Raw genomic sequence first — 23,564 nt, forward strand, 5'->3', positions numbered from 1 at the left:
GATAACTTCATAGAGGTGAAATCTTGCATGTCCTCCAGCCCTCCAGTCAGTCACCTTACACCTCCACTGTCCAATGCGATGGCCACTGCCCACCTGTAGCTATTTGAGTTTAAACCAAATAAAATTAGTTTTTCATATTAGCCACACTTCAAATGCCCAACAGCGATGTGACTGCTGGCTTATCATATTGGACAATGTGTTTTAGAATATTTTCATTATTGTAGAAAGTTCTGTTGGATGGAGATGCCCCAGCCCCTTACTGACAGGAACATCTTCCTCTACTTATACTCGGCAACATTCACACACACTCTCCAGAGTGCTGACCTGAGCAAGCTGGCCTGCAGCATTTGTGTCTCTGTCTTGACCCTGTCACGAACCACTTCTCCACATCAGATAGCGCCTCCAGCAGCATGTGTCCAATCCGAGAAGCCTGCACTAGGCATTTCAACCAAGGAGTTGTGGTAGAGACTTTAGAAGGTAACCCAGAGATCCTGACTGCAGGATGCAGCCACTCCTAGGGGTAGAGAAACAAAAGGTACCAGAAACTTGGAGCTCCAAGTACCCATGGAGTTGTTGCTGAGTCTGAGGAAGTCCACCACCTCACTTAACTGCTCTTGCTACTTCAGAGGGATGCAGTGAAGATAGTTCTAGGAGTTCTTAAAGTAGTTGAAGACTGGAATCAACTGACACTATTAGATCAACATGGGTAGGATGGGCAGACAAAGACTGAGAAGTAAATCTCGTTTCCCTACCAACTGTCTAGAACTTATTGGCAAAACCTAAATGCAATGCAGTCTGCAGGGTCCCAACACCAGCATCACGGAGCTCCATTGGACAGAGGGTGGAAAGGTGGAGCTGAGTTGGAGCTGCGAGACAGGTAAAGAACCAACACACTAGTTCCTCTCAAAGGCTCCTTTTTATCCAAGATGTTAATCCCTAAAGCACTAAATATTCAGGAATATATTTAAAAACTATCTCTGGTACCTCGAGTAAATGCACTAGTTCTGATTGAAATCTCGTTGCTCTTTTCTGTCAAATGAGACATTTTTATGATGCTACTTAATGCTTTATTATTAAAAGCAGTGGCAAACATGTATATACTATGAATCCATGCCTATCCACACATTTTTTGCACACATGCCACATAATAATCTGCCCAGTAGTGTGCATATAAAATGAAATGTATGTAATGATACAACAGTAATAATCTACCCAAATTCATCTGTCTACCCAGAAATAGATACAACACTTTTTGCTGATGCCTCTGGACATCTTCCCATGCATGTGTGGGTAGACAGACACGCAACACAACTGCAAGTGATTTTCATAAAACAAAAATACAATCAGTACATATTTTAAGAATTATGTATCAATCTACCTGTCTTACTAGTCTATACTATCAGTACAGTATTTGATGATAAGGAAAGCATACTTTAATTTACTCATGAACATACAGTGTAGGCTGCTGCTTATGTCTATGTGTAGACTATATACTTTCATCTTTCTGCTTAATTTCTAAATGTATAGTTTCAGAGTTACTGAGTATACAAATTTAAAATTTTGAGTTAAATTGTCAAACTTACCAAAATGATGCCAGTTTACATTGCCACCACTAGTGCACAACATGCGTTTCTTCACAAGTTCAACAACACAGAATATTGTCAGTCTTTTAAGGTTTTTCAGTAACAGCCAGAGTTTATTGTATTATTATGTTTAGTGAAAGAGAATATACTTCAAAATGGTAATGGCTGTTTCTGTTTATTGATAACTGCCTTCTTGTGCCCTCTCCACTTTTTCTTGTGGGAGCACATGTCTATAAATTTGCTATTGTCCATGTTAGGAATCACTGATCTTTTATTACACAAATTCCAAGTATTTTTTTCTTCTGTCATTTTATTGTTTATAATATTGTGACTTTTTATAATATTATGACTTTTAAATTTTAATCAGATCTGTTGACCTGCTCTATAATATCTGCCTTTGATAACATGTTTAGAAAGAATTTTCTCTGTCCAAAGTTATAAAAATACCCATGTTTTGTTCTGATACATTCATGATTGTTTTTATATCAGTCTATAATGCAATTAAAAATTACATTAAATAATTTAAGGGGTGAGGTAAAGATTCACAAACTTCTGCCAAGATTATCTCGTTGTCTAATACCACTCATAGAAACAATAATTCTTTTCCCTTGCTGATCTAAACTGTGATCTCTACCAGATAATACATTTTTATATTTGATATTTTAAACACTATTCAGTTCCATTTGTTTTGTCTATTCACAACCATTACTAATTTAATTATTATTGTTTTAAACATTAATTTAAAATGCTTTATATGTAACATACACGTTTTCCTGTCTAAGTTAAGTGTACCCCTCAACACACCCCAATACCTATTTTTTCCAGAATTTTTTATAGTTTAACAGGTAAATTTTAGAAGTATTCAACTTTCTTTCAAATAAAAATTTTACATTTTTATTTCAAATACATTGGTTTACACAGATTGTTATGCAGAATAATTATGGAGTTTTTATATAATTCAATCTTATCTAAAAAGCATATTGCTTGTCTTTTTATTATATTAATATGTTCCCTAGAGTTTTAAAATTTTTTTCATCTGTTTTTAATTCTAGGTATCTCCTTGTGTTTTAATGTTTTTCTGATATTTATGAATGAGCTTTTTTCCCACCTTGAAAAAAAATGTTTCTATTGATCCAGAACAGGAGCTGAGTGTAATTTGATTTTTACAAATTATACAGATGCATAATTCTACATTTATGCATTTATGCACCTCTCCACACTCGGAAATTATTGAGGGCCTAAAGGGGCTTTCGTTTGGGCCAGTAATAGCAATTGCTATTTGAAACTGTGAAAATACATTAATTTTAAAATGATAAAATATCAATATAATATTTATGTTAACAAAACTGATACATTTTAAGTGGAAAATAGCATTATTTTTCTGCCTGGTCCTTATTTTAAAAGCTGGCATTCTTAAATCACAAGCCTAAGCATTGAAAGGAAATGGGGTACTGCTTATAATTGTCCCCACCCCTTCCAATAATGATGAAAATTAGGCTGTGCTCACACTTCCACACACCACATTAATTAAACTTTGAAGTAGCAATCATTAAAAAATTGATTATTTAAGAAATATATAAGAATCATTTTTTCAAAGAGGCAACTTAATTTCTTAGAAAAATAAAAATTAAGTGTGACAGTTTGGAGCCTCGGCATGCCTTCAGTAGTCCTGGGAATTGTATCCAGTAAGAAAGCTTCCTTTTTTGGTTGTGCTTGCGTATCCCAAGTTTGACAGTGTCTCCAGGGAGGTGACCTGGTGATGCACCTTTGCACTATCCATCGTTCAAACACTGAAAATAGTTGTTTCATGCATTGTGGGCATTGGTGGCAGGAAAGTTATTCTGATACCAGCTATTCCATGATGACTAACTCACAGAGGTCTATAAATCTTTTAGATGATAGCATAAGGGCATAATCTTTAAGATCTTAAATTAATAATGGATTTCTCAACAGAAAATTCAACATGAAGGAAATTTTTGATAAGTGTGAACACATTAAATTAAGCTTTCTGTTCATCAGAAGAGTCCATGGAGAGGGTGGAAAGACAAACCAGTGTTGTAGGAGGTCTTCACGGTGTGCAAGGGGACAAGGCAATAAAAACTAATGAAGACAAGGCAGAGGTGAGATGACCCCAATCTGATGGGAATCTTCTGCAAGTAGGTCTGAGAACAACTGGCGAAGCTGGGAGAGGCTCCCCTGTGTGGATGAGTGCAAAAGGACGTGGACACTATGGTGCTGCAAAAAAGCCCAGGGGGGCTCAGGCAGTCTAACCCCCCAGGAAATTAAATGCTCTAATACCAAACTATTGCAGAAGGCCAAAGATCATCCTGGGTAAAAAGTTGCTGGAAATAGAATACAATGAAGATGAATCTAACCCCAAACTAATTACCTAACCTACATAAATTTCTGCTCTGTGGGTGTTCGTGCTACAGTGGCATTCCTCCATCCCCAGGGATTAGTATCAATTTGGATACAGTGTGCAGCATATCGGGAATGCCAGATTGTGTTGTGTTCCCCAAAGTGCAATGACCTTGGCAAAGGGGCACAAGTCCCTTTAGGGGGAGGTTATGACTGAGAGTACGGATGTTTCTGCTGCAGAATTAGGAACTTTCTCAAGGGGTGTCACCTTCATTCAGGTGACTCTGGAGCTGCAAACTGACTTGAGTCTTGGAATTGGTTGAGGGCCTATGACTGCAATCTTTCCTTCTGATGTAAACATGGACTTGAACAGGGGCTTCACAGAAAATATATACAAACGATTGCTAAACAAGAAAAAGTGCTCAACCTCATTAATAACCAGGTAAATGCTATTAAAACCACTGTGAGATACCACCAAAGGCCCACAGGATTGGCAAAGAACATTTGGCACCGTCCCATTGTCATGGGTTGTGTATGCAGCAATAGGAACACAAATTGTGCTGTGGGTATGTAAATATTGCAACCACTTGGGAAAAGCATTTGGTGTTAATTTAAGACATCTAAAGTTATGAGCACACTATTTAGTAATTCCTTAGTACTTTTCCTAATATCTATGTACATGTGTAGTGTGATGTTTGCACATACAAAAATGTCCTTAGAAGCACTATTTACACTAGCAAAAAACTAGAAACAACCCACATATCCATCAACAGTAAACCTAAATTTAAGGATATTCATATAATGAAATACAATATAACAAAAAGCAAATGACAACACGTGTCAACATAAAAATAATAGTGAAAGTAGTGAGATAAATGTATGCCCAGTATAATTCCATTTATTTAATGTTCAAGAAAAAATCCAGGTAAAATTTTAAAAGGACAGCTACTTGTGTAAATCCAGATAATGGTAACTTCTAGGAGGAAGGAAAGATACATGATTGGAAGGGACATCTGCATGGCCCCTGAACTTGCTTTCAATTTTATGTGGCTTGGTATGGTTTAATTTTCTGTATGTATATGTTTGCAGTTGGAGTTATAAGTGTGGAGCGTGAAGCAGAATTGTCCCCCTAGAGACATAAATTAAGAATCGTCAGCTCTGAGATGCCGGTGAAGGCAAGGGAATGCGTGAAATGTGATAGGGTTATGTCGGGAGAAGAGAGGGGGCCTCGGGCCTGAATTTTCAGGAGGATTCAAAGGTGCTGTGTTGGAGGGAAATCCAGCAAAGGAAATAGAAATGTCAAAAGAAGTCAGAAAGTCTGGTGTCTTTTAGTCCAAGACAGAAGAATTTTTCTAAATGTAGGAAGTGGTCGTCTGTGATAAATGCTTCTGAGTAAAATGAAGACAAAGAGCCGGATATCTTGACAAGGGGGTTTCAATGGAGAGAAAGAGAGAAGGCATGTTGAAATGGCTTCAAAAATTCCACAGAGACTTAGATTTCCAAGTCTGCCAATGCAGCTAGAAAATACTACCCCCCCCCACGAACAAAGTACTTACCATATTGGATTAAATATTGAAACAGCTTCAATGTACCCATTAGCCTGGAAAGAAAGTGAGAAGTAGCCTCAATGGCAAAGAATCAAGAAAGCCTGATTCCATGCGTATCAACTACACCAAAAGGAAGACTGAATTCCTTTTAGCCTCCCCATAAAAAATTATAGAATTGCTGAAGTATGTAAGAAAAATATTCAGATGACTAGATTTAATTTTATTGGCATTTATCGTATTTTTATGAATTTGCTGTTTTCCTATTCTAAAATTAACTTTTCTACCTAATTTTCACGTGTTTTATGTAAAAGCTTCTACTCTCGCTGTAACTGGATCTTTGATAAAACTTAATTCAGGCCAGGAAGCAGAAGAAAGAACGTTACATCTAGGTCCCAGGCAAAAAAAAAGCGTCAGGAAAAGGAGAAAACCTACCCAGAGTAACAGTAAAGAAACATGTCTTTTCTCCTTTTCCTCTAGAGGGCGCAATTTACAATCACAAACTGCTAATCTGGAGATGTGGGTTTGTGGCTACAAATGTTCTGAAAAATCTCCGGAACTTTTCCTTTGCACTGACTACATATTGACGGTGACAGCGGTTCGGATCTGGCAGTAGCGAATTCAGATCGGATGTGGATCGAACAACTTGCACCCGGAAAGATAGGAAATAGAAAACGACAAGTGTTGGTCATCAGAAATCTGGTTTTAAAAATGATTTCACATAAGCCATGACTAAGAGGTAAATATAAACATTTGCAGAAATCAGCATAAAAAATTCTCTCACGTGTTGATGCTGGGAAAGAATTTGACTTGGTTTTGATAGCAGTTATCCAGTGAAGAGGAAGAATTTTAGAAAGGTAGAAGAATTAAATGTTTCTATAAATGCAGCCTTAAAATCTCTTTACAGTCTCTCCGAAATCCCTCGTGGAGGGATTACAAAACTTTTCAAGAAGGCCAAAGATCATCCTGGGTAAAAAGTAGCTGGAAATAGAATACAGTGAAGATGACCCTAATCCCAAACTAATTAAGTGTCTACAAAGAGGAGCCACCCAGATCCCCTTGCAGGCGGGTGGTTTACAGGCAGGCCCTTCAGGGATTGCCTCAGGATGGAAGGCTGCTTCACTCAGGGACCAGCCCTCCTTGGAGTTCCCACTTGGGGTCCCGTTGTTGCGTGGAGCGAAGGTCAGGCCATTTTGGCCCAGTGCAGAGCCTATGTGATCCAGAGTTCTACCCTGGACTGGCCACGGCCTTGATGCTCAGAGTCCTCCTCTGCGTCAGTGTGGTCTTCCAGAAAACCCAATCTGTGACATGTTTATCCAATTAGACTTAATCGGGTTTCTCAAAGAGATTGATGCAAAAATAGAACCACATTTTGCTTCTAAGCAATTATCTTTCATTGTAGGTTAATAAGTTGGTGTTCTGGGTAGCAGATAAATGTATCTCACTTTCATTAATCCAAATTAGATCATCTGGTTAATAGTACCCAAAATGAAAATGGTTGAACTAGAGACTCCCCTAACATAAACATTTACTAGTGATTTTGTGAAATTTCTCTATGCCTTCACCAGTGTGTATATATTGGACATTTTGACCATTTTATTGATAATTTTTTAAATGCTTGTAGTCGAAATTTGAGTGTTGTATGTCTTCTAAATCTCCAGTAGGTGGTGCCATAATATTGCATTTAGAGACTAGGTTTTAGTTTTTTTTAATATATAAAGTGGAAAAATAAGAAAAAGCTGATGTACTTGCTCATATATGTTCTGAGATAGCACTATTATAAACACGTGATTTATGTTTCTTCAATTACCTTTTTACAAGCAAGTGTGTAGTAAGTGAAGCATTTTATTCTGTTTCCTCCAGAGTTGTACAGCACCACACAATCAGTCTAAAGGACAAGGTGGCCAAGTGCGTCCCGAAAACAATTTCCCATAACCTCTTTTTTACTCTCATGCCTTAGACATACAAAAGAAGGAACTGTTCTTGTCCTGGAAGTCACACAGGAATGCAGGACCTTTCATTAGAATCATTATAGCCTTTATTTTGCAGTCAAAGTTTACTTTTGACTGCTCTTTTGAAATCCCTGTATTATAAATGATTGACCTTGTGGAAAATCCAGCTGTTTTTGTGGAATCAAACGTATTCTTAGTTTTCCTACCTTACATTTTGGTAATTTCTATATTTGCTTTGGCAGTATAATACCTGTGCTAATATAACTGAAAGCAGCAATTTTCAACCTTTTTTCACCTCATGGCACACATAAAGTAATGACTAAAATTCTGTGACAGCAAAAAATATATTTTTTGCTGGTCTGACGAAAAATAGGTATATCTTTGATTCATTCACACTGTGTGGCTATTGTTGTGTTGTCTGTTGTCGTTTTTTTCTTTGACATTCTCAGGGAGAAGAGGTCAGTACCCCTGACTAAAAAAAAATAGTCAAGTATTGCACGTTTTAAAAATTCTGTAGCACACTGGTTGAAAATCACTGACTTAGAGAATAGTATGCTCTTTGTGTAAAGAGGATTCTCAACATTCCACACAACATTTTAGGTTTTCAGTGTCTCTCCGTCTACATTATATATCCTTTGAGGATAGGGTGCATGAATTAGTGAATTTGGGGTTTTTTGTTTTGTTCTTTGTAACCACCACAGTGCTTGCTTTAAACTATATAAAATTATATAGTAAATGTTTGATAAATATGTGTTCAGTAAATATAGTATTATGTACATTAAATTATTAACTTCTCTTTGAAATCTTTCTTTACTCCAGAGATTATGTATCTACAATGTGATATCTATTATTTTGATAACTTAATGCTTGATAACTTGATGCTTTGATAACTTGATACTTTAGTAAGAAATAATCTAAAGATGTATGTATGCTCTTCACAAGGTTGGTCTTTAATGCGATGATGTCAATTCTTTTGAAAAGTTATAAACATTTTACTTATTTTTAAATATTAAACCATTTTAAACTTTCTAATGTGTTCTAAAAATTAAGAAATTAAGAAAATTAATTAATTAAAATTAAGAGATAATTTTAAGTTAGAAAGGACAGTTTTTGAAAACTACTGAGATAGCTCATTTTATTTGAGGGAGTGTTGAACACCAGGCCTTTGACAGGGCGGGAAGCATGGCCGTCTCAGGAGCTCTGGCAACAAGGACCCACTGACATTCCCTGGGATGATGTCTCTTCACTTTATCACTGAGTTCAGTAGTTTAATAGCCATTTCCTGAAGGGTCTGAACGAGCTAAATTGTAATAGCTTCCAATATATGGGAAGGACATTGCTCTCTGAGAGCCAAGATCCACTACCTCAGCTCCTGTGGACTGAATTGTGCCTCTTAAAATTCTTCTGTTAAAGCCTTAACACGCCAGAATCTCAGGATGAGACTGTATTTCTAGACAGTGTCATTAAAGAAATCACTTAAAATTCGGATGCTTAAGGTAGGCCCTAATTCAACATGACTGGTTATAAAAGGAATTTGTACCCAGACATTCAGAGATGAGAGACTTCATGAACACACAGGGAGAAGATGGCCATCTACAAGCCAAGGAGAGAGGCCTCAGAGGAAACCTAGCCTGTCAACACTTTGACCTTGGACTCTTACAGAATTGTGAGAAAATAAATATCCATTTTCTAAGCAAATCAGCCTGTGGTACTTTGTTATGGCAGCCCTAGCAAACTAATATATAAGCTAATGCTGGGCTTATCCTTTTGGTCTCTTCCTTTTGTGCAAATGTTCCCAAATCATGCAGAGGTTGAGTCTGCAGATCTGATGCTAATCAAGGTGGTGTCTAGCACTGCATGGGGGTCAGTGTTCTCTTCCTCACATCTTATAAGCCGGTGAAAAGTGACTCTACCTTGGATGTTGGGGGTGGGCGATGTTGGGAACTGTCCTGCCTGGTTTTAGAAGCTGTAACGCCCCCCTGGCTAAGGCTGAGTGAGAGGCCGTGGGACCATAAGCCACTACGGAGACAAAGCTTCTCTCCCTGTCAGGGGTGCCACCTCTGCCCCCTTTACTTTCCCCTGCTTGGCCCAGAGCCTGACTGGTTAGGCGAGGAATTGAGGTAGGATTCCTCAATTCCTCGGGGGAGGGACAACGTAAAACAGGCATGGTCAGTCACAAAGGGGCCCTCATGGAAGGACTTGGTGGGCGAGAGAAAAAGATGGTGATGGACCCTCGCCCCTCGGCTTTGACAAAGCCTGAGTCCTCATTCTGTCTTTAAGAAGTCTCCCAATCTCTTGGCTGCCTTACTTCCCCTGCCTGACTTAAGCCTAAAACAATGACAGAGGGCAGTGCAGCCCTGGGCTGGAAAGTGCAGGTTCCCCGGGCGCCATCAGGCCTAAGAAAGAATACATAAAATCCTGTGAAGCCTGCTTTGCTAAGAAAGTTCTCAGCTTTCTGATAAGGGTCCAAGCATGAAATGAATTTGTTCCCCAAAGTTTTATAGCCCTTTAGCTAACTGACCCTGACTCAGAATAAGCCTTCATAGTTCTTTATATGTTACTTATTATTTGACCCTTACTGTCTGACAATGACTGATGAGCTTTACCTGTATTCCTGTGAAAATTTAAGCCAATAAAAGCCCATTGAGGAAAAGGCTCCTAGCCCTTCTCCTTTGAGAGATTGGCCACATTTCCTCCCCAAACAGATCATGTTTTGGTAGACTTATTTTTATCTATGGTAGATAGGGGAGGGAGGGCTCTGTGGGTAGAGCCCCCCAAACGGGGTGGGGGTGGGGGTGGAGGGATCCTCCACAAAATAGTTCAGAAACCCAAGATGAAGAGGTAAAATTTTGAATGGAGTTTTTATTTCTGCGAATGGTAAAAAAAAGTTACTTTAGAGCAATCTTTCCTGTTTAAAAAATAGCTGCACAGAATGAAGTACATAAATCAATGTGAAAACACATTGAAAAACTACCTAAGTAATGTAGTCCCCTCTCCACGGACACACATACACACTCCCACACTCAAACAAAGCTGAACTAAGTCAACTTAACAGGCAGGAGTCTCAAAATGAAATATAGCTCTCTGCTGTTAGGTCACCAAAATATAAATTAAAAAACTTATTAGTGCCTAGACCTGGAACAATGAATGTTCAGAGAGGTAAAATTTTCCGAGCTAACCATTTCCTCTACTCATCCTGGCTTGGCATGTCAATCACTCTTGCATATAGACTCGTTCAACAATCCTGTTGCAGGGGAAGCAGAACATGAACTTTTTTTTTGTAACATGGCTTCTGAGTGTTTAATCAGTGAGAATACACACACACACATAACACAAGATAATTTACATTGCTATTAGTTATAAGAACTCACCAAAGACAAAATACTAAAAAATCTATTGTTGCAAATGTTAGGTTTTTAATTTTTTTAAAAAATCGTAATTAAGATAAACATTAAATAAACCACTGAGAGGCAGTAGAGTCCCCCAAATCACTTTCTTTCTGTGAAAAGATAGGTGTTCATTTTCCTTTTGAATCCAGAGCATATTAATATTACATTAGGGAAGAGAAAATAATCTATGGTATCTCATTCTTAGGGTTTCTCTTTCTACACAACCCCCCCAAAATAAAAGCTATTTTGAAAAAAAAAATCTATGGAATTGAAAATGGTGGTGTTAAGAAAAAAAAGATTCACAGCAAAAACATAGAGTAAATATTTATTATCACTGAGGACAGAAAAAGGTGAATTTAACATTTGTTAATGATCTTACTTGAGCCAAGCATGTGGTTTTAGCAAGTAATTTTACTGATACAAATTCAGTGGAAAAGCTTGAAAACAAGGATTAAATGACTCAGTTGTGAAGGTATAAGGCAGATTTGCACAACCAAACAAAATGAACTAAGTAAAATATCCTAGTTGAACCACTTTTTTGGTTCCTGCCCAATCTGCAGGTGATACTCTGCCGCCCTCAGATGGACTCTGTGAGAGGAAAACCCAGAGGGGGACAGCATGGAAAAAAATAAATTTTTATCTCAATGATTTACAAAATCGATTCCAGAAAAACTGGCTGTACAGAAAACAACAAACAATCACAAGAGGTACTAAAGACCAAAACACAAACAAAAATGTTACCAAATTCATAGTTAGTGTGCTCAAGCTGAGAAAAAATAGTTTGCTAACTTGATTTGCACACATACAATGATCAGAGATCAGCATACTTACATTTTGAAAGTATTGCAAAAGTCAGAGTTAGATGCTTAGAGAAAGGGCTCAGGGCTTCACTTATTTCGAGATTATCACTCTACACAATGTTTTTGCTTTTCAAAGTATACCTGAAAATACAAATTGGTGTTCTTGCCAATCACTCTTATGTGAGATGCTTAGTCAAATGGCAACAAAGTGAGGTATCCATTTTGCATTCTCAGTTGCTGCTTCTAGTCAAATTGTATTATCACATAAGTGAAGATTTGACCACATACATTTGACCACATACATTGGTTAGCTATTTTCTAATTCAGTACCAATAATGTGAAGTTTCGCTTATTTGAGTGTTTTTTAAACTTATTTTAATTAAGAAATAAAAATGTCCTTCTTAATATGGTTGCATAACCAGAGACATTTAAAACTAGACCTTGATATTCACTTTTCTCTAGAGGCTTCGAGGGCCATAAGTTAACCACTTTTATTTGCCAGGAGTACTTTTATTGCCCCTATAACTATTTACTTTAAGGCTAGGGTTCAAATACCATCCAGAGTAACCACAGTTTTGCCTGCAATGCCTACAAATGTAAACACCATTCTCTAAGATCTTCAAGATTCTGATCCTGCCAGAAAGTGATGTTCTTACCTGTGAGTCTAAGAAAACCCAAATCTTGGAGGGAGTGCTGGAGAGAACATTGCGTCATCATCTCCCTATGAGAAGAACACTCCTTGTATATCAACAGTGAACTTACCATGCCTCACGAAGTCACATTTTTATTGAAACTATGAAAACAACTGTATGGTAATAAAAAGCAACAAGACACATTAAAGGCAATTTGCCTAATATTTAATCATTCAAGAAGTTTGGTGAAAAGCCTTTGATTTTTATAACATCTATTTCTTAAAATTTTGAAATTATGTTCTAGTTTATTTTGTACATTAAGGTGTTTATTTAGGGTTTTTACGGAATCGTAAGGAGACCATTACATGACACATTATTTTTTAAATGTTCCAGTTTGTAATAGGATAACCTTAAAACTGATAAATCAAGAAAATGGTAAATGTTCTTATATTGTTAGTTAAGCACAATTAAATTTCTTTTTAGAGTTATTCAGTCTTAGGTAATTACTTTTTATTCTTTGATCTCAGTTATAGATAACTGTAAAGTCATCCGCAAGCATGTACAATAGGAGTGCTGGTAATCCTGTCTGAGAAGAAAGGGAGGAGGTCCTCCGGGAGGAGGACTCCTATGTGCCCAAGGCTGTTCCATTTAAAATCAGTTGTTTGGAATAAGTGGAAGCCTTGGCCGGTGCAGCTCAGTTGGTTGGAGGGTTGTCTCCTAATTGAAAGGTTGCAGATTTGGTTCTAAGTCACGTGCAACCAACTGATGCTTCTCTTTTGCATCAAAGTTCTCTCTCCCATCCTCTCTCTCTCAAAAGCAATGAAAGAAAATGTCCTCAGGTGAGGATTAAAAAAGAAAAAGAATGGGTGGTAAACAACTATTACTCAACATAATGCTGGAAGTCCTAGCCAGGGCAATCAAGTAACAGAAAGAAATAAAAAGCATCTAAATTCAGAATAAAGATGTAAATCTGTCACTTTTTACAGATGACATGATTCTTTATATATAAAACCCTAAAGACTCCAAAAAAAAACCCTACTAGGAACAATAAACATATACAGTGAATTTGCAGGATAAAAAAGTTAATGTACAAATTCCATTGCATTACAATGTACTAAAATGAAATTTCAGCAAATCAAGTGGGAAAAAAACAATTTATTTTGCAATTACAACAAAAAGAATAAAATGCCTAGGAATAAACTTAACAAAGAATTTGAAGGACCTATACACTGAAAATTACAAGACATGATTTTTAAAAAAAGAAATGTAAAAAGAGTCCATGCTCAAGGATTGGAAAAATCAGCATAGTTAAAATGGCCATATTACCCAAAGCAATATACAGATTTAAGGCAATCACCACCAAAATCCCATTGACATTTTTTAAATAAATAGAACAAAAGAATCATAAGATTTGTATGAAACCGGAAGAATGCAGATAGCCTGAGCATTCTAGTAAAAAAAAGAATAAACACAGGTATCACACTCCCTGACTTCAAATTATAGTCAAAATGACAATAACCAAAACAGCATGGTTTTGGCAGGAAACCAACAGAGAGACCAATGGAAAAGAATTGAGGGACCAGAAATAAACCCATGTATATAAGCAAGTATTTTTAACAAAGGAACCAAAAACATACCATGGAAAAAATAAAGCCTGCTCAATAAGTGGTGCTGGGAAAAGTGGAAAGCCAGATGCGACAGAATGAACTTCGACTTCTGTTTGTCCCCATATACAAAAATTAACTCAAAATGGATCAAAGACCTAAATACAGACCTGTGCTTAGACCTGTGCTAAATGTAAGACCTGTTATAAGAAACAATAAATTACATGGAAGAAAACATAGGTACTAAATTTATGGACTGAAGTCTTACAGAGGATTTTATGAGTTTGACACCAAAAGGCAAGATAAGTAAAGGCAAAAATAAATGCATGGTACTATATCAAACTAAAAGGCTTCTGCACAGCAAAGAAACTCCCAACAGAAGAGTCAACCAAACAAATAGGAGAAGATGTTTGAAAACAACTTTGAAAAGAGGTTACTATCCAAAATATATGAAGAACTCACACAACTCAACACCAAAAAACCTAAACAATCCAGTTAAAAAATGGACTGAAGACCTGAACAGACATTTTTTTTTCAAGAAGACATACAAACTGAACTAAGAGGCAAAATAAATACAGACTCACAGAGCAGGCTGATTGCTCAAGGTTGGGAGTTGTTCAGAGGGGTGGAAGGATCAAGCAAAAAAAAAAAAGATAAAAAGCTCATGGACATGGACAATGGTGTGGTGATTACATGTGAGAGAGGGGTAGGTGGACATGGAAGAGAACATGGAGGGATAAGTGGTAATGGAAAAAATACAATAAAAGAGAAAATAACTAAAAGATGAGTTATAAAAAACAACTGAAATGTGCTTTCATGGAAAATTGGATAAAAAAGGTGTGATATAGCCCTGGCCACTGGAGCTCAGTGGTTTGGAAATGCAGAATCTACTTTTTGAGTACAGGATTGAAAGACTCTGGTAATTTTATTTTAACAATGAACAAAATAAGAATGGAGAAAAGTGAAGTATCCCAATGGAGTTTCTTACAAATTAATTTTTAATGCTTTGGTAAATGATTACCCTGAGAATAAGAACACATTAGTGACAACGAGGCCACTGACAAGTCTTTTGGGTCTTTTAATTTATTCTGTAAAATGTGTGTTATGATTGTCACCAATTGGCCTACTTTGAGTCTAGAATCTCTTTATTTTTAAATATATTTTATCGATTATGCTATTACAGTTGTCCCATCCCCCCCCTTATTTCCCTCCACCCTGTACCCACCTCCCACTATCATTCCCCGACCTTAGTTCATGTCCATGGGTCACACATATACGTTCTTTGGCTTCTCCACTTCCCATACTATTCTTAACCTCCCCCTGTCTATTTTGTACCTACAATTTATGCTTTTTATTCACTGTAACTTTTCCCCAATTCTCCCCCCTTCCCCTCCCCACTGATAACCTTCCATGTGATCTCTATTTCTGTGAATCTGTTTCTGTTTTATTTGTTTGCTTAGTTCATTTTTTGTTTTGTTTTTTTAGGTTTGGTTGTTGATAGTTGTGAGTTTGTTGTCGTTTTACTGTTCATACTTTGATATTCTATTTCTTAGATATCTAAGTCCCTTTCACATTTTACATAATAAGGGCTTGTTGATTATAAACTCCTTTAACTTGAACTTATCTGGGAAGCACTTTATCTGCCCTTCCATTCTAAATGATAGTTTTGCTGGGTAGAGTAATCTTCCCTTTTAAGACTACAGATACTTCTTTCCAGCCCCTCCTTGCCTACAAAGTTTCTTTTGAGAAATCAGCTAGTGGTCTTATGGGAACTCCTTTGTAGGTAACTGTCTCCTTTTTCCTTGCTGCTTTTAAGATTCTCTCCTTATCTTTAATCTCAGCTAATGTAATTATGATGTGCCTTGGTGTGTGTTTCCTTAGGTCCAACTTCTTTGGGACTCTCTGAGCTCCCTGGACTTCCTAGAAGTCTAATTCCTTTGCCAGATTAAAGAAGTTTTCCTTCATTATGTTTTCAAGTAAGTTTTCAATTTCTTGCTCTTCCTCTTCTCCTTCTGGCACACTTATGATTTGGACATTGGAACATTTAAACTTGTCCCAGAAGTTCCTAAGCCTCTCCACATTTTTTTGAATTTTTGTTTCTTCATTCCATTCTGGTTGAATGTTTATTTCTTCCTTCTGCTCAAAACTGTTCATTTAAGTCCCAGTTTCCTTCTTGTCACTGCTGGTTCCCTATACATCTTCCTTTATTTCACTTTTCATTGCCTGCACTTTTTCCTCTATTTTGCAACTATACTCAACCATTTCTGTGAGCATCCTCATTACCAGTGCTTTGAACTCTGCATCTAATAGGCTGGATATCTCTTCATCACTTAGTTGTAATTTTTCTGGAGCTTAGATCTGTTTTTTTTTGTTTTGGGATATATATATACATGTATATATATATATTTATATATTTATTTATACATATAAATATATTTATATATAAATATAAATATATATAAATAGACAGGGGGAGGTTAAAAATGGTATGGGAAGTGGAGAAGCCAAAGAACCTATATGTATGACCCATGGACATGAACTAAGGTCGGGGAATGATAGTGGGAGGTGGGTACAGGGTGGAGGGAAATAAGGGGGGGGGGGAATGGGACAACTGTAACAGCATAATCGATAAAATATATTTAAAAAATAAAGAGTTTCTAGACTCAAAGTAGGCCAATTGGTGACAATCACAACACACATTTTACACAATAAATATATATATATTGGGGGGAGGATCTCAATAAGCTTGTTACATAGTAAGGGGTCGAGCCTTAGGTATTTGCCTGGGCAGGGCAACCCAGGCAGCTGTGTTTTGGCATTGTCTATGGGGGAGGGGTCCAAGAGGGAACAATGCCACTCGCTCAGGCTTTCCGTCACTTCCTCCACTACCCACAAGCAAATTGGGCCCTTCTAGTGCAATTCCCAGGTGGCTAGGTTTGTGTATGTTCTAGAACCCTGTAGGTCTCTCCAACAAATGAATTCTCCTGTGAAGCTGAAAGTTCTCCTGCCGCCTCAACCCCCACAGGTTTTTTCAGTCAGAGGTTTTGAGGCTTTATTTCCCAGCTCTGGAACCCTGGGTTTTGAGGTCTGTCTTGCTCCCCAGTTGTTTCTCCCAGTTATCCGCACACGAATGTGGGAATGCCTCCCCCGCCAGCTGCCACCTTGCCCACCCTGGTCCTCCAGCTGCTCCCTTGCTTTGAGTCCTCCCCACCCCGGCTGTCCATCTCCACCCCTCCTACAGGTCTGGATGAATATTTCTTCTTTAACTCTTTGGTTGTCGGACTTCCATATGGTTGGATTTTCTGGCAGTTCTGGTTGTTTTTTTTGTTTTTAAATTTGTTGTTGTCCTTCTCTTGGTTGTGTGAGGAGGTGAAGTATATCTACATGTGCCTCCATCTTGGCTGAAAGTCCTAGAAACTCTTTATAATCGACTCATTGATGATTACTGTGGAAATCTTTACATTTTCCATCACTGTTTCTATTTGTCCTAAAAAATACAAATGTACAGAAACATATATTTTGTATATCATTACTACAGGGGAAAAGAGTGCCATTTTTTGATTTATCAACTCATCTTATATCTTGGTCTTGACAAACAGGACAGTTTTGAAATAATGGCATGATCATTAATGTTGAGTTGGCCAAAAAGTTCATTTAGTTTTTTTCATATGATGGTTTTAATAGTGCCTAGTTGTCTTTAACTTCATTAGCAACAATTTTGTGACAATATTGTCACAACAATATTGTGACAGTTCTACTATCAATGTGCATTTTTTAAACAGATCAAAATTGGTGAATTTTTGGGTAGCTATTTTGCTACTAAATATAGAAGAAAGTAAGCAACATTTTCAGCATATTATGATTTATTATTTCAAGAAAGGTAAAAATGCCAAATACCAAAATACCAAAATACCAAATACCAAAATACCAAAAATGCCAAATACCAAAATGTCAAATACTGAAATACTTCCCCAAAAATTGTGAATTGTATGGGGAAGGTGCTGTGACTAATCAAAGGTGTGAAGAGCCATTTGTGAAGATTCTTGGCACTATTGACATTTTGACTAAATAATTCTTTGCTTATGCATTGGAAGATGTTCAGCAGCACTCCTGGTCTCTACCCACTAGAAGTCAACAGTGAGAGATAACTGACATACTCAAAATATCCAAATCAATAAAGTTATTGGTAAAAACAAAGATGTGTCTTTTATTTTATGGAAGAAAACTAAATGGACTATTTGGCCAATCCAAAAGCATACACAATTATTTTTAGCATCTCTCCATTTATAAAATATTAAATAAAAGTATTTGTGTCTACTAGTTTTCTGTGTATAAAAGACATCTTGAGCCCTGGCTGGGCTCAGATAGACAGATAGGTTTAAGAAGGGTTAAAAACTTTGAAAATTTCAAACTTGCTATTTGTAGACTATATTAACTAGCCTTATTTATTGTTAAAATATCCCATAATGCTACTGCTAGGGTTACAAAAGGGCAAGAGGAGGAGATGGGGGATGTAATTAGTCGCTTGCAGTTGGGCATGCCCTATACACTTTGACTCCTGTCCATCCCACAATACCACAGATGCATATTTTACTATAAAAATATGCCCAGTAGTTTCAATAAATCACTCAGAGTTTCCCAACTTCTGTCAAAATTACAGTAAACAAATCACCCATTTATGGTAATTTTTAGGATCTTAACATCCCTTGGGGGAAATATGAGGGAGTTGAAACCTAACTGAAGATTCTTTGTAAGACTGATTGTTCTGCAGAAGAGCTGATTTAGTGTGACTTGTTTTAATAAATGAGGCAACAATATGAAAAGGGCTATTTGAAAAATTTTAATGCAAAGTGAATGCTTTCTATCTCATCTGTTACTAATTACTAGAATAGGACTTGCACAAATGGAAACAAATTGCTTTATTTCATAAACCATCTTTTGAATAAACATACAACTCCAAAAAAGAAACACTCAAATGAAATATCTCATGTATTTGAGTCAGGCCTAAGCCATTAAAAAAGAAGAAAGAAGGAAAGAAGGAAAGAAAGAGAGAAAGAGAGAGAGAGAGAGAGAGGGAGGGAGGGAGAGAGGGAGAGAGGGAAGGAGGGAGGGAGGGAGGGAGGGAGGGAGGAAGGAAGGAAGGAAGGAAGGAAGGAAGGAAGGAAGGAAGGAAAGATGCTGAGAAGTAACATCAGCAAGATGGCTCGAACAGTATGTTCCAGTTCTAATGACCCCACAGAAATACCAAGCTAACCACCAAACACAAAAGAAAATAATCTTCACAAGGGTTCTGCAATCCAGGTAAGAGTTAACATCAACTGGGTGAAGCACAGAAACAAATAACCAAGCCAAAAAAAAAAATGCATTGAAAAGAGTAAGGAGCACTGTTTCACTTTGCTTATATCACCCCTCTGAGTCCAGAACCAAGAAAGATCCTCTTAGCCCATGAGTGCCCCCAAGAGGGGAGGGTGAATGAGGTGAACAAAGACCTCCCCGCAGACTCTGGCCTGCTGGGGGACCCCATCAGCCAGACCACCCAGAATCCCTGGCTGGGCCAATTGCTGAAGGGCCTTCCTTACCAAAGCCAGTCTGAGAAGACTGGAGGGGATGTCTTTTCTTCGCACGCACAGACACCAATGCGAAGCTAGAAGGATCACAAGAATCAGGGGACAATGACACCACCAAAGGAACCAAATAAAACTCCACTAACTGACCCTAAAGAAATGGAAATCTACTATCTGACAAAGAACTCAAAATAATTGCCTTAAAAAAGCTCAGTGAGATATAAAAGACAGAGACAAACAACTAAACAGAATCAGGAAAATAATATATCAGAATAACTTTACATCTAAAGGTGAAACCTAACATATGAGGTAGACAAGAATTATCTATGCTGCTCAAAAACTTTATTTCTTTATATATTACAATGTTGTACATTTATCAAATTGGTTTTCAAAGGCTATATGTCTGAAACATTCCTAAATTAGAGGCACTATATAGGATAAAAACAAATTTACAATCCTTTGAGAAAAACAGTTAAATATTCCACAGTAAAATAAGTTTATCTTAAACTGACTGGGTGTAGCACTTAGAGTGTTAACTTGTAGTGTTTTAAATTCTAATCTAAAAACAGTTTTGCTGTCATACAGATAGGAAACTCCCTGGAAACATCTGTGGTCATGTTTTCATTTTTTAAGATTGAGTTGGGAACCTGAGAAAAACGTTGACACTTTGAGGAGCATGAATAAAAACAGTGGGTCAGGGAAGGCTCTGCTGAGCACAGAGAATTATCAGGGGACATAAAATGTGTTTAAATGTGTTTAACTGTCCTACCCTTGGGGAAAAAAACAACATTCATGATTTATAGCAAGTCGATGTGTCATTGTAAAAAAAAAACCACAATGTATTTGATCTTTAAATATAAATAATTATCTGTGTGCATACACACACAATATTTTCTAGCTTTGTCAACTAAAAAAACCTAAAAATGGTTTATATAATAAGCAACTTGGGAGCAACAAGCATGTTAAGTGTCCAGACCATGAACTTGAAATAATATTTTCGAGTGAAAAAAAACATAACAGCCCTGGCCAGTTGGAGACTCCTCCAAGTATACTGAGGTTGAAGGTCTGATTCCCAGTTGGGGCACGTACAAGACTCAACCAATGAATGCAGAAATAAGTGGAAACACAAATCTCTCACTCTCTCTGTCTCACCCTCCCCCTCTCTCCCTCCCTTTCCTCTCTCTTTCTCTAAAATCAACAAATAAAAAGTAAAAATAAATAAAAAGAAACCATAACTCCTTTGAAAATGACTGATTCCAGTGCAACAATTGTACTCACTGAGCCGAGAACACCCTGTCTTAAAAAAGGTAGTAAAGTAGCTGTCACATACTGCCAGGGTCCTTACAGAAAGTGCAAAAGCCAACTTGTAGCAGCCCCCACTGACCAAATATGGAACTGTTTAAACTTATGGAGAATTGCAATGGACTACAACCCATCAATTATGTTGAAAGCCATGGTTTATAATACTTAAAAAGTAAACCCATAAACTAGTCACTTTCTGAAAATGATAGTGAAGCAATTCATTGTCTTAAAAATTATATAAAGGGAATTTATCCTGACTTTCCCATTTGAGCCGGGCTACTGGACAGCTTAAGAATATAAGAGAAAAAGGCTCTTTATAAAATCATTACAGCTAATAAATGAAAAAGGAGTGGTACAATTAAAACATCATCTTTTTAAAAAAAACTAGCGGGGTTAACAGGTCTAGGTATTAAGCATTAATGTTGGCTAGCAACAAAAAGAGGGGGGGAAAAGACAGCATATGTCTTCTGATGCAAGAACACAATCTCATTGGCGGTATGGCCAAAGAAAGAGATGGGACCTGACATTACCCTTCAAGGAGTTTTGTGTTGTAGCAAATATTATAGAGGTGCAAGATATCAGATGCATAATTTGAAATGAAATAAATGTGACCATTTCAATCGCATGAAAAAAAGCCTAAAGCATGCAGCACTGATACTTTGTTACTCAAACTGTGGTTTTCTGACCAGCAGGATGGGTATTACCTGGGAGTTTGTAGAAATCTAGATTATAGGATACCCCATAACTACTGAAACAGATTATTCATTTGAACAAATATATCAGGCAGTTCATAAGCATGTTAAAGTTTGAGAAATGCTGCACTATCCAGGTACCCTTTCACCTGGTTTAATGGGTAGATGGATGGAACTATTAGATAAAAGTTAAGAAATATTTCAGTCTCAAAAGTTCAGAGCCAGGTGATCAGCGTTTGCTTCTTTCCTTAAGCAACAGTTTATGATAGCTTAACTGAAGATTTTCATAAGAAATACTTAAGTTTCTAATCTATAGAGACAAAATACAGACAAATATAGAAAAATAAAATCATAGAAAAGTTTTGCCTTGGCCAGGTGGCTCAGCTGGTTGGAGCGTTGTCCGACGCACGGAAAGGTTGTGGTTTGCTCCCCAGTTGGACCGCATGTGGGAGCCAGCGGATCAACGTTCCTCTCATACTGATGCTTCTCTCGCCTTTCTCCTCTCTGAAATCAGCAAACGTATTTTTGGATGAGGGTTTAGGGAACATATTTATTGTTAAAACATAGAAGAGTTTTATATTTATTGAAAATCTAGTTTCAAAACCATAATTACATTAATCAGAGGCCTGACATAATGTAGGGGAAAAAATTCATAGACATGACACGGGGAGACAGAGACAAAGAGAGTGGGAATAAATATATTCAAACAAATGATTGAAGATAGAAAACACTGCCATGAACCAGAAGTAAAAACAAAAATGGTGGGGGAGAAAGGGAGAAATTTAAAAAATCCAGTTGATTAAATTTAGGAAAGACATGGAAAGGAAAAACCCAAATTATCTCAGAAATGAAACAGAGAGAGGTACTCAGTGCATTGGCGCTGTCGTGGTGGGCTTCCGGAAGAGCTCTCCTGGCCTGTGGGGCTGGCTCTCTGTGAGAATCCTAGTAAGAGGCTGGGAATCCTGTACACAAAGATTCTTGATGCTCTTGATCGAAGCCCTAAAAATGCAGTGTATAGGAAGTATACTGAACAGATTATAAACAAGAAGCTGGATATGGTTAAAGTGGAACCAGATATTTAAAACTTAGAAGACTGACTTCAGAGTGGCCAAATAGAAGAGGTGATTCTTCAGACTGAAAATGAATTAAGCCTGGTGAAAAATGGTACAATGGAAACCGTAGGAACCTTTAGTGAAAGAGCCAACTGCCAACCAATGGGTAATGTTATCAACATCAAATGACTTGTGTGTTTAAGGGAAACCAGTATAATTAAATGTTCTCTTATATAAAAAAATGTTTCTATATTATTGAAATCTTAAAATCAAGAAAATGGATTCAGAATTTTTAGGACACTTAAGACTGATGATTATGGTAATAGTGACATGAATCAGTTTTTGTCAGAACATTCATTCAAATTATTACAAAGAGGATATTTTTAAAAATTGAGGTTCTAGGAAGATTTGAAAGTTAACTGGAAAAATTCCTCTATTTTAATGCACAAGCCATATATTTGATGGGTGAAATATTATTAGTAGTATCTTTAACATATTTAATGTATTCTTTTTATTCTGAAGATACCAGAAAAGAACTTACTATTGCTTAAACAAATGATAGGTCACTGTTTGAAGTGAAGTACTCAGAGTAAAAACCACTAAATTACAATTTATTGTGCAGTTGAGAAAATTGATTTTATATTTGAAAGAAAGATTTCCTATTTACAGTAGTAGTTTAAAAAAGTTTTAAAAACTTTTGTCTCATTTAAGAAAGTTAGTTTTCTGGCTCTTAATCAAAGTACATCAGGATAGAGGGAGAATTTCTATAAAAGAAGAGAAATTAAGAGTTCCTACAGTTAACCTGGCACATGGATAGACTTATATTCACAACATCTTAGTTGTGTGGTTGGGACTTCCAAGTAAAACCACTGAATGGTTTTCACTAAGATTCTAATATGAGTGTAACTGGGAATTAAACAGAAGATAAACCTGCTCAAAGAAGATGAATTTAAGGCTAAACAAAAGTAAAATCCCTTTTCAGGTGTCCTCATCTTTTCTTTCCAGCCGACACCATTCTAGAAACGTAGTTAAATTTGTTATTTCTTACCTTCAAAGAGAGCACTGCCAGGGCTTTGTGTTGGGTTGTGCTAC

General features: G+C 36.9%; 1 pseudogene; it reads left to right on the forward strand.

Moving 5' to 3' along the window:
* Nucleotides 1–788: 788 nt before the first annotated feature.
* LOC118997943 (NADH dehydrogenase [ubiquinone] 1 alpha subcomplex subunit 5-like) lies at nt 789–22,674 on the forward strand (annotated as a pseudogene).
* Nucleotides 22,675–23,564: the final 890 nt, after the last annotated feature.

The sequence above is a fragment of the Sturnira hondurensis genome, unplaced genomic scaffold (genome assembly GCF_014824575.4).
Source record: "Sturnira hondurensis isolate 20B ecotype Veracruz unplaced genomic scaffold, ASM1482457v3 Scaffold0013537, whole genome shotgun sequence".
NCBI lineage: Eukaryota > Metazoa > Chordata > Mammalia > Chiroptera > Phyllostomidae > Sturnira > Sturnira hondurensis.